The sequence below is a fragment of the Parasteatoda tepidariorum genome, chromosome 5 (assembly GCF_043381705.1).
Source record: "Parasteatoda tepidariorum isolate YZ-2023 chromosome 5, CAS_Ptep_4.0, whole genome shotgun sequence".
Classification (NCBI taxonomy): domain Eukaryota; kingdom Metazoa; phylum Arthropoda; class Arachnida; order Araneae; family Theridiidae; genus Parasteatoda; species Parasteatoda tepidariorum.
This window is the reverse complement of record NC_092208.1, coordinates 48,323,461-48,339,164: the sequence shown is the minus strand read 5'-3', so window position 1 is coordinate 48,339,164 and position 15,704 is coordinate 48,323,461. Positions and strand designations below refer to the sequence as shown.

Sequence of the window (15,704 nt, the reverse complement as noted above, 5' to 3'; positions counted from 1 at the left end):
GGTTGCAAGACATTTTTTATGGTTGAAAGCATTTTAGTTTTACGTGAATTCAAAATATTTTAGATTCAACTCAATTTAATACAAACGAGTCGGGTTTTTTTTTGGACTTTTGTAGAAATCGTAAGTTTATGTTTTATTTTCTGGTCGTGATCTGTAACTATAATTATAAGAAAAATGATTGTATTTTTATAAAAATTAAATGTTTAATTGTTAGATCTTGAATAGATAAGAATAAAATTAAAAATTTTTCGATAATCATATTTCGTTTTGAAAAACTAAAAATCCTAAAAGGTTGAAAGTATAATTAGAAATAAAATCTAGCAGAAAAATTATAATATATTTTTAAAAAAATCTTCGCAGGTATCGCACAAGTAGATTAAATAATGCAGAATGCTGAAAACACTGCACAGAAAAATTTAGTTACCAGCAACATAGAGTAGCCAGGAACAGGATCTAGTTGGTTTTAGATAATTTCTTTCAGCTCTAGCTTGCGTTGGACAGCTGGTTTTAGATCTAGCTGGTTTATCTCTTATAAATTTATCTGGAACAGTCATCTGATAATGTATCTGTATCTTTTAATTTCACTGAACTATTGCTATTAAATTTCTCCTTAAAAATTTACAAAACTTCAAGCCTTGCTTTCAAAAATAATTACACTGACAATTACTGACTTTTCAAAACTGCTTTACTTATGAAGCATGCTTATTGAACACATTATATATTATAACCAAACATATTATATATTGAATATAATACGATCTAGGCGGAACTGTAATTCTGCAATATATTTGCATCTGGAACTATCAATAATATATCTGGAGTTATCGATAATATATCGGCATCTGGAGCTACCATTTGATGATATATCTGTCTGTGTATGAAGTTGTTATTGTTTTGCTATTGATTGCGATGCATGGCTATCAATAAAATTCCCAGAACAATTTAAACTTATTGACTTTAAAATTTGCTTTATCTCCGAACATTCAATTGCTGTTGTACGTAGCGGATTACGGAATGAACTAGGAAGAACAATCAATTGACAATATATTTGTATTTAAGCTTTCATCTGATAAAATAATTGTACCAGGAGTCATCCTTTGATATTATAGCTGTATTTGGAGCTATTATTTGGTAACATATTTTAATTTTTTAACGTCTTAGAATGATTAAAAATAATCATTGACTTCTGCAGATGAAATCATTTAATAGTAGCAATTTATTGAATATCGAAAAATAATGTGGCAATGTATTTGTATCTGATCTATTTCTGGGGCTGTCATATTATTATAATCTATTTCAGGTACTATTAAATTACATTGTATCTGTATCTAGAAATATCATCGGGCTACTATATGAAGCAAAAATCCAAACAAAATATGAACCAAAAAAAAATCAAATCTAAATTATTGATGATTTCCATATTCAAAAATTATTCCATTCAATTTCAGTATTTTTTTCTTGATTAAAGTAAGAGTTGGTTTTATAATTTTTAGCAAGAAAAATGTTTTAAGATACAAACAGGACACAGTTTTAACCTAGACGACCAGTTGCACCAACGAGAAGACGCCCAGCAGCGTTTCCCACATTAATAACTCCTCTTGCCACGCCACCGACTGTGTCTCCTACCAACCCAACAACACTGTCAACAAGTCCTGGTCTCGGTCGATTTCCGAATATTCCATTGTTGCTTCCAGGTAATAATCGAGATCCAAACGATCTGGAATTTTGATTAGAGCTTTGAGTTTCACCGCCACTCAACTGATAGAGAACTAACAGAACTAGCAAAAGTGAATGTCGCCAAATCATTATTTTGCCGTCACACGTGAACTATAGGCTATGCACAATAGCTGTGAGTCTGAATTGCATTACATTCTGATTTATATATAAGTGGGTGTTGTAAAGGGACAGAAGTGGTCCCGCGGTGAAGTAGCAGGTGTGGAAATCTAGTATGAATTGTTAGATCTACACGCTGGGAGTGTTTCCTGTTTTGTTAAAGGACAAGACACACATAAAAGCTATTACGGTTGTTTATATCATATTAACAAAATAGAAAATATGTCATATCTATAATCTAGCAATATTTTCCAATGAAGTATTTGTAAACTGTTTTGCACATGAAATTTTTACATAAATTTTTCTGTCAGCAGAATATCGTCTATGTTATTTATCTCATTTTAAATCTATGTTATTTAGACTTATATGTTTAAAATGGCATTAAATTTGCTTTCTGAAAATAAAGTTTTAGTTTTGACCTAATTTTTGAGAATAAATCATTTAAAATACAGCCGGAAGAGGGATTTTTTTTTATTACGCTTAGAAGTAGGGTTATTTCGAGAACCAAGCTAGTACGTTTTGTCCTATTGAAAATTTCAGAAAAGTGAAAAAGCTAATTTTTGGCATCAGAGGTATCTAATTTTTTTTAAAAACGCGTTTCATGCTTTCGTTCCATTGTAGATAAAAAACTGTACCTGATTATTATAATGAACCATTATTCTCATAAGCATAAGAAATTATGACATAACAAAGGAAGTATACAATTAAATATTGTCCTATTATCGTTATAAAACATATAAGCACAAATGCGAATAGTGCTAAAAAGAATGCTATCTCATACAAGAGTACTCTGCAATAAATTATGGATTAAAGTATGGTGAAAAAGAACCGGTACTTTGGAGGCCAGTAATTTTTACCGTAAAATCCATTTTTACCAGAACATGTTATGGAAGAAAAATCTGATACACCGTACTTTTACAGTAATAATTATTGTAAAATCTTTGTCTCACTCTAATTAAATAAATATTACTGCAAAAATTGGGGTATAATATTTCACGGTAAAAATGGATTTTACGATAAAATAGATTTTATGTATGATACATCCAAAGTGCCAGCACTCTATACAGTAATTTGATCCAGAATTTCTTACAGTGTATAGCGTATATGGCTTGATAGAACCTCTTTTCTGGATATAATTTCTGTCTTTAGACGCATCAAAATATTTTCCTCTAAATAGGTTGTTCACTTTTTACACTATTATACTATCCTGTTATATTAATAGGACAGTTTTACAGAGGATAGAATAGGAGTGACATAAAAATTGTAGGATATTTTTAATATTTAATTGAAATTACGTCACATTTCAGTAATATAATCACAAAAAAATTAAGTAAGTTCAAAATGCCTGTAATGTGTTTGATCTCAACAAGGGCTCCCAGTGAGAGTGGGATAGTAAATGATAGGAAGACATGATAGGGAGTAATACTTTCTCTTTAAACTAAACGTTTATGAAAAGTACCAAACACTAAAAAATGACAATATTTATCAAGAATTCATAACTCTGTCATCTTACACGATCATTCAACTCACTCCATAATTTTGTTTTATTGTTGCAAAACTATGGGAAGAACAACCACGTTATTCTTTTACTAGCTAAATATTCATTTTTTGTGATATAAAAATATCGTTTATTTCCTCTTCAGTAGTTGTATTTTAAAGACACACGGCGTTTCAATACTGTCATGCAAGAGGGCAGAGCTAAGAATGTTTTAAAAATCGTTTTCACTCTCCTTCGTTCAGAGAGAGAAGAAATTTAATTTTTACTTCTATAAAACTATTAACTGCCATTCCTTCTTTTACCTAAATTTTTATCCATTCAATGATGTCAGAACTAAATATTCGTTTATAATTCTCGTATCAGAATTCGTTTATAAAAGTAAGTGAATGAGGTTTGAAATGTATTAAGCTAAAAGTCGCGATCATGTTATTGTGTAGAAATCTCTGTAAAAACTGATTTTAGCATTTCACAACTAAAAAAAAAGTTTTATACTTTTTAAGGAATTTTAGGATCGTGGGCTGAAATTACTCTTTTCACCCACTGTTTAAAAATCAGGATTCTTTCACAAATTGAGTAATAAAAGATTAACACAGACGAATATGCACTAAAGTAAAAAACAACGTGAATAAAAGCCAAACTGAAAGTATATAAATTGAAATACTATAGTTTCACTTCTATAAACAAGAGCCTTCTTTAGTATGTAAACGTCATTTTTGTCAAAGCCTCAATACCAGGGTATAAAGCGTTCGCCTTCCAGTGAGGTAAACTAGACTCGAATCCCAGGGATGGCTGGTCGATACGAACTCCGCATCCGACATGCACCGACCACAGTGCTGAAGTGAAATATCCTCAGTGGTAGACGGATCAGGGGTTTGAGTCCCCTTGACGTCAGGCTAACCATGGGAGGTTCTCGTGGTCTCATTCTGTATATAACGCAAATGCAGGGTAGTTCCGTTAAAAAGTCCTCAACGAAGGCAGATTTCGCCCAACACTTGATCCAGGAGTTCCCTTGTCTTCTGGATTAGGTTCAAAATTACAAGGCTACGGAGTTGCACATTAATAGTCGTAAACCCAAAACATTGTGTAAGTTGTTCAACGACGGTTATATAATATAAAAAGAAACCTCAATAAATGCGTTTAGACATTGAAGAACGTCGATGTCGACACTGAGGAAGGTTCTTGTTTATAGAACTAAAACTACAGTATGTTAGTTTACATGCTTTCAACTATGTTTTATTCACGTTGTTTTTTGTTTTTTTTAGACTATATAGCACAAAGTATCGCATCTTTACTGTGAAAAATACATTCTTTTATTTTTACTTTCCTGCTATTTTTGTTGTTGCAATTAATTAATTCACAGCACTTTGTTAATTCAGAGAATGCACAGACATTTTTACACATAACTGTGGTTTGTGATTAAAGCGTAGGAATGGTAATTAAAGTGGATTAATTTTAAACCACAAATTTGAAACTTCTACAATTTTTTCTAAATTTTATAACCGTTGTTGAATAGCCGACCCACTTTTTTAGGTTTACGACTAATCATATTCAACTCCGTAGCCTTGTAATTTTGAACTCAATTCAGAAGACGAGGGAACTCTTGTATCAAGTATTGGGAGATTTTTGACTTCGTGCAGAACTTTTGCCGCATTTGCGTTACACGGAGAGAGAGAGACCATGAGAACCTCCTACAGTTAATCTGACGACAAAGGGACTCTAACCCATTATCCGTCAACCACTGAGGATATTTTACGTGTGCACGGTGGGTAGTGCAAGTTAAATGCGGATTCGATTCGACCAGCCCCCGCTGGAGATTCGAATCCGGCTCACTTCATTAGAAGGCGGACGCTCTATCCACTGACCCATCGTAGGTCAAACTTCTACATTTGAAAAAAGATCTATATGATAGAAAATCTCAGTAAAATCTATTTATATCTTTGACTTCTAAAGATAGCTTTGAATTTGAAGAACTTCGCCAAGATTGATAAAAAAATTTTAAAAAAAGTGGAACATAATAAAGGTAAGTCCATTTGAATCCGCTACTCGCCTTATAGATTTCGCTTTGTGTTTTGTTCTATATTTTCTGTTTTTTGCTTGATAAGTTTTATTTCGTATTTATTTTTTTACTTAATGTTTTCCGTTTCGTTTTTTAAAAAAAACATGATAAGTTTTATTTCGTATTTATTTTTTTTACTCAATGTTTTCCGTTTCGTTTTTTGAAAAATATGGTAAGTTTTATTTCGTATTTATTTTTTTACTTAATGTTTTCCGTTTCGTTTCTTAAAAAACATGATAAATTTCATTATATCTGAACAAAAACGTATAAACTAAATACAATTAAACATTATAAGATGAAAAAGAAATATTTGAAAAATATTTAAATAGTTTAGAAGTATATGTGCTTCATTATCCTTAAAGAATATAAATTTTTTTTAGAATATGTTATGTTCGGAACATAATACGTAACTTTTTTTTGTAAAGTCACAAAAATAATAATTAGTAATAGATTAATAATACATTAAATACCTAATGTTTTCTGAAATCTAAAATTCAATTATGGATCGTTGATAGAGCATTGATAAATTTTTCTACTAGGTACACGTACTCAACAATAATTATAAAAGTAATTTAATTTGAAATTCAAGATTATTAAAAAAGGAAAATAGAAAAAATTTTATTCGAACATTAAAAAAATGTTTAGTATATTAGAAAAAAAATTCTTTTTACATATGCACATACATAAATAATTTTTAGGATATCCAGCCTGTTTTTAAACAAGCAATTATGAAAAGAAAATTAAGAAACTATTTTTATAACGTGAATTTAATAGCACAAAGAATTTTACTTCGAATAATCAATATGACTGCTTTTCTATTTAAGTCTAGACCAAATAAAATATTTTCTTAAGAAACTAAATTATATTACTTTCCATAAAGTAATAACAAATTCGACAAAATATTTTAGTTCATTAGAAAGTAGTGTTTATAATGCATTAAAACTTTTATTCAAAGTTGAAAATAGTTCTACGAATTTTTCGTATACATAACTAATTTATTGAAAGTCTAGTTATTGTTTAAATATTTTAATTTTATCCAAACACCGGAAAGTTGGATTTTTTACTAGAAGTTCCAGTAATGAGATTTAAGAAGTATTGCAATATTTGCTTAGCTGATAACGCAAGCATTGCATTATTTTGCAAATCTAATTACGAATATTTCTGCGTTCTGTTTTATTTTCGAATAATAATACTTTAAAAATGTCTCTAAAGTTTTATCTTTGCAACTATAAAGTTTTATTTATCATTATATCTGGCCAATTATGTATCAACTAAATATAATAAAAATAAGAATATGATTAGTAAAAAACATTTAAATAATATATAAGAAGTATATGTGCTTGATTACGCTTCAAAATTACATATTCTCATTTAACATTTTTGTTTCATTTTTTCAATTTCCAAATGATGCCGAATTTTGAAAAAACCCCTAATTCAAAAATGCACTAAAGCATTTTTGTTGCTGAATTCAAAATCATAATAATTAATAATATCTACATTAAATACATACACGGAGATAAAAAAAATTATTGTAAATCTATTATACTGTATTGTAATTATATTTCTGATAAAAAAATTCTGGGTAACAAAACCAAAACACACGGTATTTAAACCATTAACTTGGTAATTTTTTCTTTCACATGGTAACGGTATGCCGTAGATTCACGTTTTCAAATATATAGTTCATATCCCCACACAGTTAGTAAAAAATGCAAAACTAAAATGTAAATTTAACATAATAAATGGTTTTTATGCCATGTTCTTAGGTATCATCATGAAATTATCCAAAGGTTACCACATTTACCAAATTTTATCACATATTAAATAGCCATATTCCATTTTTAATTTTATCGAAATCATCAAAAGCGCTTCGATAAATATTACCGAGATTTTTGGTTCCCGAATAGAGCCAAAAACAAGGTAAATTTTTCCATATTCTGATAGCTTTGATCTGTTTTCCGATACTTTTTTCTCAGTGTAATGTTTCCTGAAATACAAGAAAACTCGAAGATGGATTTTTGGCAGCCGATTAATAAATTGTTCTACCAGGTAGACCGATTCATCATTGATAATAAATGTAATTTAGTTTGAAATTTCAAATTATTGAGAAAGGAATGCTGAAAAAATCGTTAATCGAACATACAAAAGCAAAAATGTCTAGTAAAATAATTTTAAAAAAACATATAAGACATAGCAAGCTATTTTTTTTGTTACGTTTGCATACATACATAAATGATTTTTATGCTGAACTTGTTTTTAAACATACAATTACGAAAAGTATATTAAGAAACAATTTTTATGAAGTGAGTTTAACACTGCAAAGAATTGTATCTCGAATAATCAATGTGACTGCAATTCCATTTAGTCAAAACCAAAAAAAATATTTTCTTAGGAAACTAAATTCTAGGACTTTCCATAAAGTAATTACAAATTCGACGAAACATTTTAGTTCATTAGAAAGTGGTGTTTATAATGCATTAAAACTTTCATTCAAAGTTGAAAATAGTTCGACAAATTTTTCGTATATATAACTAATTTATTGAAAGTCTAGTTATTGTTTAAATGTTTTGATTTTATCTCAACACCGGAAAGTTGGATTTTATATTAGAAGTTCCAGTAATGAGATTTGAGAAGTATTGCAATATTTGCTTAGCTGATAACGCAAGCATTGCATTATTTTGGAAATCTAATTACGAATATTTCTGTGTTCTGTTTTATTTTCGAATAATAATACTTTAAAAGTGTCTCTAAAGTTTTATCTTTGAAACTATAAAGTTTTACCTATCATCCTATCTAGTCAATTATCTNATGTAGAAATAGTGTGCCCCCCAAAATTTTTAAAATTTTTTTTTGGCCGCCTAATTGGCGTTTACTTGTAGAATTGCTCATATGTGCTTGATTACGATTTAAGACAACATATTCCCATTTAACATTTTGTTCTATTTTTTAATTTCCAAATGATGCCAAATTTTGAAAAATAGCCCCTAATTAAAAATGTTCCTAAGCATTTTTTTACTGAATTCCAAATAATAATAATCAGTAATATCTACATTAAATACATACACAAAGATAAAAAATTCTAGTAAAATTATTATACCGTATGGTAATAACATTTCTGACGAAAAAATATTCTGGGTGACAAAACCAAAACATACGGTATTTTAACCATTAACTTGATAATTTTTTCTTTCGTATGGTAACGGTATGTCGTAAATTCTGGCTTTCAAATATATAGTTCATATCACCACACAGTAAGTTAAAAAAAAGCATATAAGACATAACAAGCTATTTTTTTTGTTGCGTTTGCATACATACATAAATGATTTTTATGCTAAACTTGTTTTTAAACTAGCAATTACGAAAAGTATATTAAGAAACAATTTTTATGAAGTAAGCTAACACTACAAAGAATTGTATCTCGAATAATCAATGTGACTGCAACTCTATTTAGTCAAAACCAAAAAGACTATTTTCTTAAGAAACTAAATCCTATGACTTTCCATAAAGTAATTACAAATTCGACGAAACGTTTTAGTTCATTAGAAAGGGGTGTTTATAATGCATTAAAACTTTTATTCAAAGTTGAAAATAGTTTTACAAATTTTTCGTATACTTAATTTATTGAAAGTCTAGTTATTGTTTAAATATTTTAATTTAATCCAAACACCGGAAAGTTGGATTTATTATTAGAAGTTCCAGTAATGAGATTTGAGAAGTATTGCAATATTTGCTTAACTGATAACGCAAGCATTGCATTATTTCGCAAATCTAATTATAAATATTTCTGCGTTCTGTTTTATTTTCAAATAATAATACTTTAAAAAGGCCTCTAAAGTTTTATCGTTGAAGTCAAGGTATTTATTTTTCTTAAATTTCAAAGCCAATACTTTTAAGAATTTCTGATATATTTATTTACGTTACTTTTTTTTCTTCAAAGTAAACAAACTGTAAATAATATGCAAAATTTGAATTTAAAGACGCTGACAACTTACTCAAAAATTATTTCAAATATTTTAACGGGATTCAAAGTTTAAACAAGGTAGATTCAATCTCATCTTATTGAAAAGTTACATTTAATTATGAGAATGACAACGCGTAAGCTACGCATTTCTCATACAAACTATAAGCGAATCTGTTAAGTTTACAGAAGGAAAAAAAAACTGTTAGCTGGTGTTCCAGCATAAAACCGTTTATCTCAAACGGACGCCTGTTTTTTAGAAGATAAGTATTGTTATTTCTACAAAAAGTTTGATAAATATTTATTATTTATTATTATCTTATTTAATAAAAGTTTGAAAAATTTTGAATTGGTACACAATTTTTAACATCACTTTGAAAAATGCAATTTTAAATGGCAAAATATGGAATTTAGCGAAATAGTTCATATAGTTCCCACGAAATCAAATTTCAAAATTATCACTTTTTCAAAATTTTATACCTCAGAAACTAATTGACCGATTTCTCTCAAATTTTGCATTTCGTCATTTGAAATTGCACTCTTTAAAATGACATAAAAAATTTTATACCTTATTATTTAAAAGTTTTTCGACTATTATTAAATAAAATGATAAACACTTACTGAGAGTTATGTTTTGCATGGCATTATCTTTGAATAAAAGAATTTTACATTTGAGTGTAAAAAAACTTTCAAGTTGTTTAAAACGATCTTGAGACAGCGTGAACTACGCAAAAAATAAAATTATCATTATAGGGTCCAAATTTTAGACTGTTCTCCCGACCAAACTATTGAGACCATACTTCTCAGATTACGTCTACCTCCTATATTTTGGGGGTCAGAAATCCGCATCTGTCAAAAAAAAGGTATGCTTATTCAGAGAAAGTACATTTTTCTGTCTGATTTTGTAAATATCGTCTGCATTAACTGATTAGCATATTTGAGGTCCCCTCTTCGAGCCATTAAGATTCAGTCCTAGAGCGGGAAGATTTGATCATTCGATCAAAAGTTATACAGGGTGGTTCGCTTTGTATTTTGCGCATTGTACACCCCCCCCTCCTGCAGGGAAAGTTAGGAAGCAATGACGCATCACGACATGCATTTCATTCACTTTAAAGTTTTTGTGATATAGCTAAAAAGCAAAATGTGAAGTTTAAATTACCGATCTCCTGTCTAAGCTATTGGGACCATATTTTCGAAATTGCAGCCTCTCGTACCATTGGAAATTGGAAGTTAGCATGTCGTGATGAGTCATTCTGCTGCTACTATATAAAACGTTACTGTTCCTGGACTGGGGTGTACAACTATGGTGGTAAGAACATCCTACTGAGAAGCTGGAGATCATTGCTTCGAATCGTGCCGGAAGTCGACGAACATCACTCTGACACATTCCTCCCTGGACATTATACTATGACTTTCGCTGTAAAACGAGTATATGCTGTCTCAATTTTAAATACATGGATTTTCAAATTCGACTATTATTTGTTTTGGAACTACTTTGATACATTTTTGCCCCATTTTAAGAAACACTTTTTTACAGTTTAGATTGAAACATAATTCGAGGAATCAAATCAAAATAGTTCGAAAGTTATTGGTCCCGCAGTGGACTGATCATTAAGACACGGTTCCCAGCAGATCACCGAAGTCAAGCATCACTGGTTGCTGTCTGTCTGCGGGTGGGTGACCACTTGGATTAGTCTGCTTAGGGACCGAGGGTGTACGGTATCGGTCCTCGTTAAATTGTTCTACAGTAAAGTGCTCGACTTCGCGTGCATGTCATCGGGCTAACGGAACGGGGGTGCCATCCTCTCTGCACAGGATCAAAATTGTGATGGCGTGTCTTCGTATCATCTTCTGGGATGTTTCCCAGACCGTCGCCAATAGACCATTGTGCAGCTCTAGTGCGACGTAAATGAACTCCAAAAACCAACCAAATGAAAGGTTATAGAGTCCCGTTGTGGATTAATCGCAAAAACTCGGTTCCCAGTAGAACACCGAAGTCAAGCATCACTGACTGCTCTCAGCAAGCGGGGGGGGGGACCACTTTGATCAGCCTGTGTAGGGACCGATGGTGTACGGTATCAGTCCTTGTTAAATTGTTCTACCATAAATTGCTCAAATTCGTGCGCAGGTCGTAGACTACCAAAACAGGGGAGCCATCCCCTCTGCAGAGGATCGAAATTGCGATGGCATGTCTTCGAATCATCCTGTGGGATGTTTCTCAAACCGTCGCCAATAGCCCATTGTGCAGTTCTAGTGTGACGTAAATTAAGTGCCTACCTACTTACCAAAAGTTATTGAGGTTTGTCATTTTTTCACTGTGCATTTTTGTTTTTTTACTTTGCATTCATGTATTCTTTCATTTTTATCGCTCATTAAGATATATATATATTTAAGTTTTTCTCTCAGCTCTTGGCAAATTTGATGTGATGATGAAAATGAAGTATCATTTTATTTATTAAATTTACTACTGCTATTTGTAAATAATTCAAAACATCCTTTGTTAGCGTTTTGCAAACGTATTCGACTATGCTGGTTTAAAATTATGAAAAGCTCAACGTAAACAAAACTGAAACGTTCTTTTTCTCAGTCAATGATAATACGCCATTTTAAGGAACATTTGTTATTGGCTTTGTTTGATTCACAAAACGTGACATTGTATGGATGAATGTAACAGACCAGATAGTTTGAGCATCCTTCTATTCAAGAGGGTTCTTCTTTGTGATAGGTACAAAACAGTCATTGTGTGTTTCTGATTGGTGATAAACAGTGGGATGTTTTCCTGTACAAAACGGAAAAGATCGCAACGTGTCACTTGGGTAAATGAATTATTTGACCAAGGTTAATGTGATCTGCTCCATAATACAAGTTGTTCTTTTGTTCGCAGGAACAAGAAATGTACTTAACTTGTGACCCATGTTTCTGGCATGTGTATCAACAAACGGTTCCTGCTCTCTGCAGACAAAAGCAGGGGAAATGGAATTAAAAATAGCTTTTGGTTATGTTTTTATCAATAGGCTTTTAGCTGATTCCATGAATTTTGCTTTTGAGATTTCATTAAAGCAAAATGGAATGTTAACCTATGCATTTGAAAATTAAATGATCATGATGATAAGTAAAGAATATCAAAGAATAAAGTATAGTTAATTCTGTAAGGTTTTAAGATTAAAGTTTATTTGAATGTTTTTTGAGCAACAGAAATAAATTGTAATGAAATAAAGTTATAAAAACTGCTTTCTTAAGTAGCATTAAAGGATGATGGAATGTTTTTTTTTGGCACAACTAAAATTAAAAAAGGTAAAGAGCAGCATTTGCTAAAAGCGTGAGGAATTTCGGGAGGTCGTAGAAGATAATTGTTTTGTGTCTCATGTTTTTTTTGTATTATTTTTATTTATTTAAACTTTCATTGCATTTTTGTCCTTTTAATCTTCTTTAAAAAAGTTACTTTTAAATATTTTGATTATTTTTATTTAGTTATATTTCTGTTAGTTTATTTGTGTGTGTTTGTTGGATAATGGTGTATATTTTTATGATCGATAAATATTATTTGCAGATAATATGGTGATAAATTCTGCCTATAAGGATCGAACGATTGAAATTGTTTTAGCATCCAGTGCAGATCTCCAAAAAACTCTTAGTGGGAAAAAGGTTGAAATTTTGTGTGCAAACTCCCGTCCTGCTACACTAAAAGCGAGTTAATAAAAACGCTATATTTCCTAAAAACTATCTTTATGATCAGTGAAACTATTTTTTTTATTTTATTTTGCTGGATTGTATAAACTGGACAATGCTAATTTTATTTTTGAATTCCAATTTTGTATTACATTCTTTTAGAATGCATTAAAGTGTACATTTTAGAAAATTTAGTGAATAACTACTTTGTAACGCCTGTTTTTGGATGTTTTCATGAATTCTTGAAAAAATAAAGGGTGATACTAAAAAGAATTATATATAATGATTGCAATTTGTAGATAAATCTTTTGTATGCAAACACTACTTTGTTTCCAGAGGATTATTTAGCAAACTCATAATTTAAGAGAGAAACATAATTATTAACAAATTATGTATTTCTTTATGAAACGCAATTTATTTTTTTAACATGAATTATCAATTCCTAAGTTTCGATTGTTTAATTTAGTAACTTTTTATATTCAATTTCTAAACAAATATTATTTTTTTTAATATGAATTTAACTTAGCTTTGTGAAATTTTATATAACATAAAAAACTACACCTTTATAAAAGATTTGTAACACATTTTTTGTTAAATTTGTAAATCAGTAAAAAATGTTTTTTTTCTTATACAGATAAGCTTCAATTTTTAATATTTTTAGAACAAAATTGATCTTAGCTTTCACTTTTTAATTGAAAAAAATTTAAGTTCTAGTCATATAATTTTTTATTGCTTAAAATCATTTCAAATTTGTGTATTGCATTTTCATCCTTTTGAAAATAATAACTACATACATTCACTATTTATTAGCACATGAGAATCATTTCATTGCTTCTAATATTTGAATGTTGCCAAAACACTCAGAAACTAACTTCTTCTAACTTCTAACTTTAAAAAAGAAGAATGAAGTCCTAAAGTCAGTAATTTTCATAAATCATCAATGCTTTATATTTTCAACGCATAAGTTTTTAAACTAATCCAATACAATAGTAATATTTTGATAAAATTTATTAATCTGTTTAGGTTTTTATTACGAAAATAGGACATATATGACAAATTATAATGCTAATTAGAGTAATTTTATTACTAATTAGAGAGTACCAATTGTAGACAAAAATTGATCTATTTGGTACTTTTCAAATTAATTCGAGTGAATTGGCAGCTTTGTTCAGGTCATTTTTCTCTCATTCATAACAAAACTAATTTTTATAATGAATACTAAGCAAATTTGCATTTAAAATAACATAAAAGCTATTAAAAAACATAAAAGGTATTCAAAACTACAATATGAGAAATAATTTATTACATTCGATGTTCAATCCTTTATTATTATAAAATTTTAAGAAATTATGTTAACTTTTCGTAAAATTACGTATTTTTGGCAAAACGTGCTTCTTGTAATTTATTATTTCTTTCTTTATTTATAATGTAATATTTATTTATTATACAATTCAGTATGCACCGTACAGTTTAATATGTATTACTGTAAATTTCAAAATATGAAACGGATTGAATTTATAAGAAAAAAATTAAAACAATGACACAGTATCACAAGCTTCTTATTTTTCGATAATTTACTTGTATTCATAAAAATATATATTTCTCACTTAATTCAAATATTTAAATATTGATGCAAAAGGCTTTAAAAATCTTCCAAAATTAGGTTTTACTTCAAGGTATTTTAAAAATATTAAAGAAAATCTTAAAGTGTTTTCTACTGCCTAGCATTTCAATTTACATTTATCATTTGTTTCAGACAAATACTAAATAATTTTTATGCTTCAACAAACGCAAGATAAATACGATTATAGTTTTATTAATTTCTCGACATTAAACATGAAAAACATAGTTAATAAAAAAAGAGCTCAACGGATAACTCAAATTTGTATAGGTAAATTGCAATTTATAAACTACGAAAGTAATTAGTTAATATCATACAAAATAAGAATTATAAAACAAAACAGAAAATTTTAATTTTCAATGAAGCATAAAAATAGAAATAATTTTCAGTTTTATTATTACATGTGTTAAAAAGAGCTTTCCTATATAAGAAGTTAATATTAATTTATTACCATAATTTTTCCTTTTTGTCTGAATTAATGTAATTTATCATAGTCTGAAGTTGTTAACATTTTCCATTAAATTCTAGTTAGTTGTGCAACTCCTAATCATAGTCTTTCATGAGTTTAAATTGCTAATTTTATCTTATCAAGTTTAAAGTTTAGGTTGCACAAATTTCGAAGGAAACTTTATAACTTAAGATTGTGGCTAGACGGTGGTTTTCGATCAAGCAGATGTTGGTGTGGTGGTACTAATTTATCAAAAGTTTTATCCGACATTTTGATGTGATCTCACTAAAAACATGTCCCTGGGAGAAAATGAATGTTTAATTAATTATAGACAAGATGTTGATTAATTAATTTTTAGAATCTTCGGAAGTGTAATGGAGGAGAATGTCAAATTACTCTTCAAACAATAATTAAAAAACAATTTTTTATTATTTCAGAAAATGTTGAACACTTTTTAAAATGAAGTATTTAAAATTATTGGATCACTTAATTACAGGTATAGTACAAATATTTTGAAACAATAGTCTCCTTACAAGACAGTAAATAGTATTTTTTCTTTCATAAGTTTAATTATTGAATTAAGTTTTACTTACTTACAGAAAAGTTATTGAATTAGCCACA

At 29.2% G+C, this 15,704-nt stretch overlaps 1 long non-coding RNA gene across 1 annotated transcript; it reads left to right on the top strand.

Moving 5' to 3' along the window:
* The first annotated feature begins 9,124 nt into the window (after nt 1-9,124).
* Nucleotides 9,125-13,287, top strand: LOC122268805 (uncharacterized). Its single transcript, XR_006224694.2, has 2 exons — nt 9,125-9,241; nt 12,896-13,287. It is a non-coding gene; the product is annotated as an uncharacterized lncRNA (long non-coding RNA).
* The last annotated feature ends 2,417 nt before the right edge of the window (nt 13,288-15,704 follow it).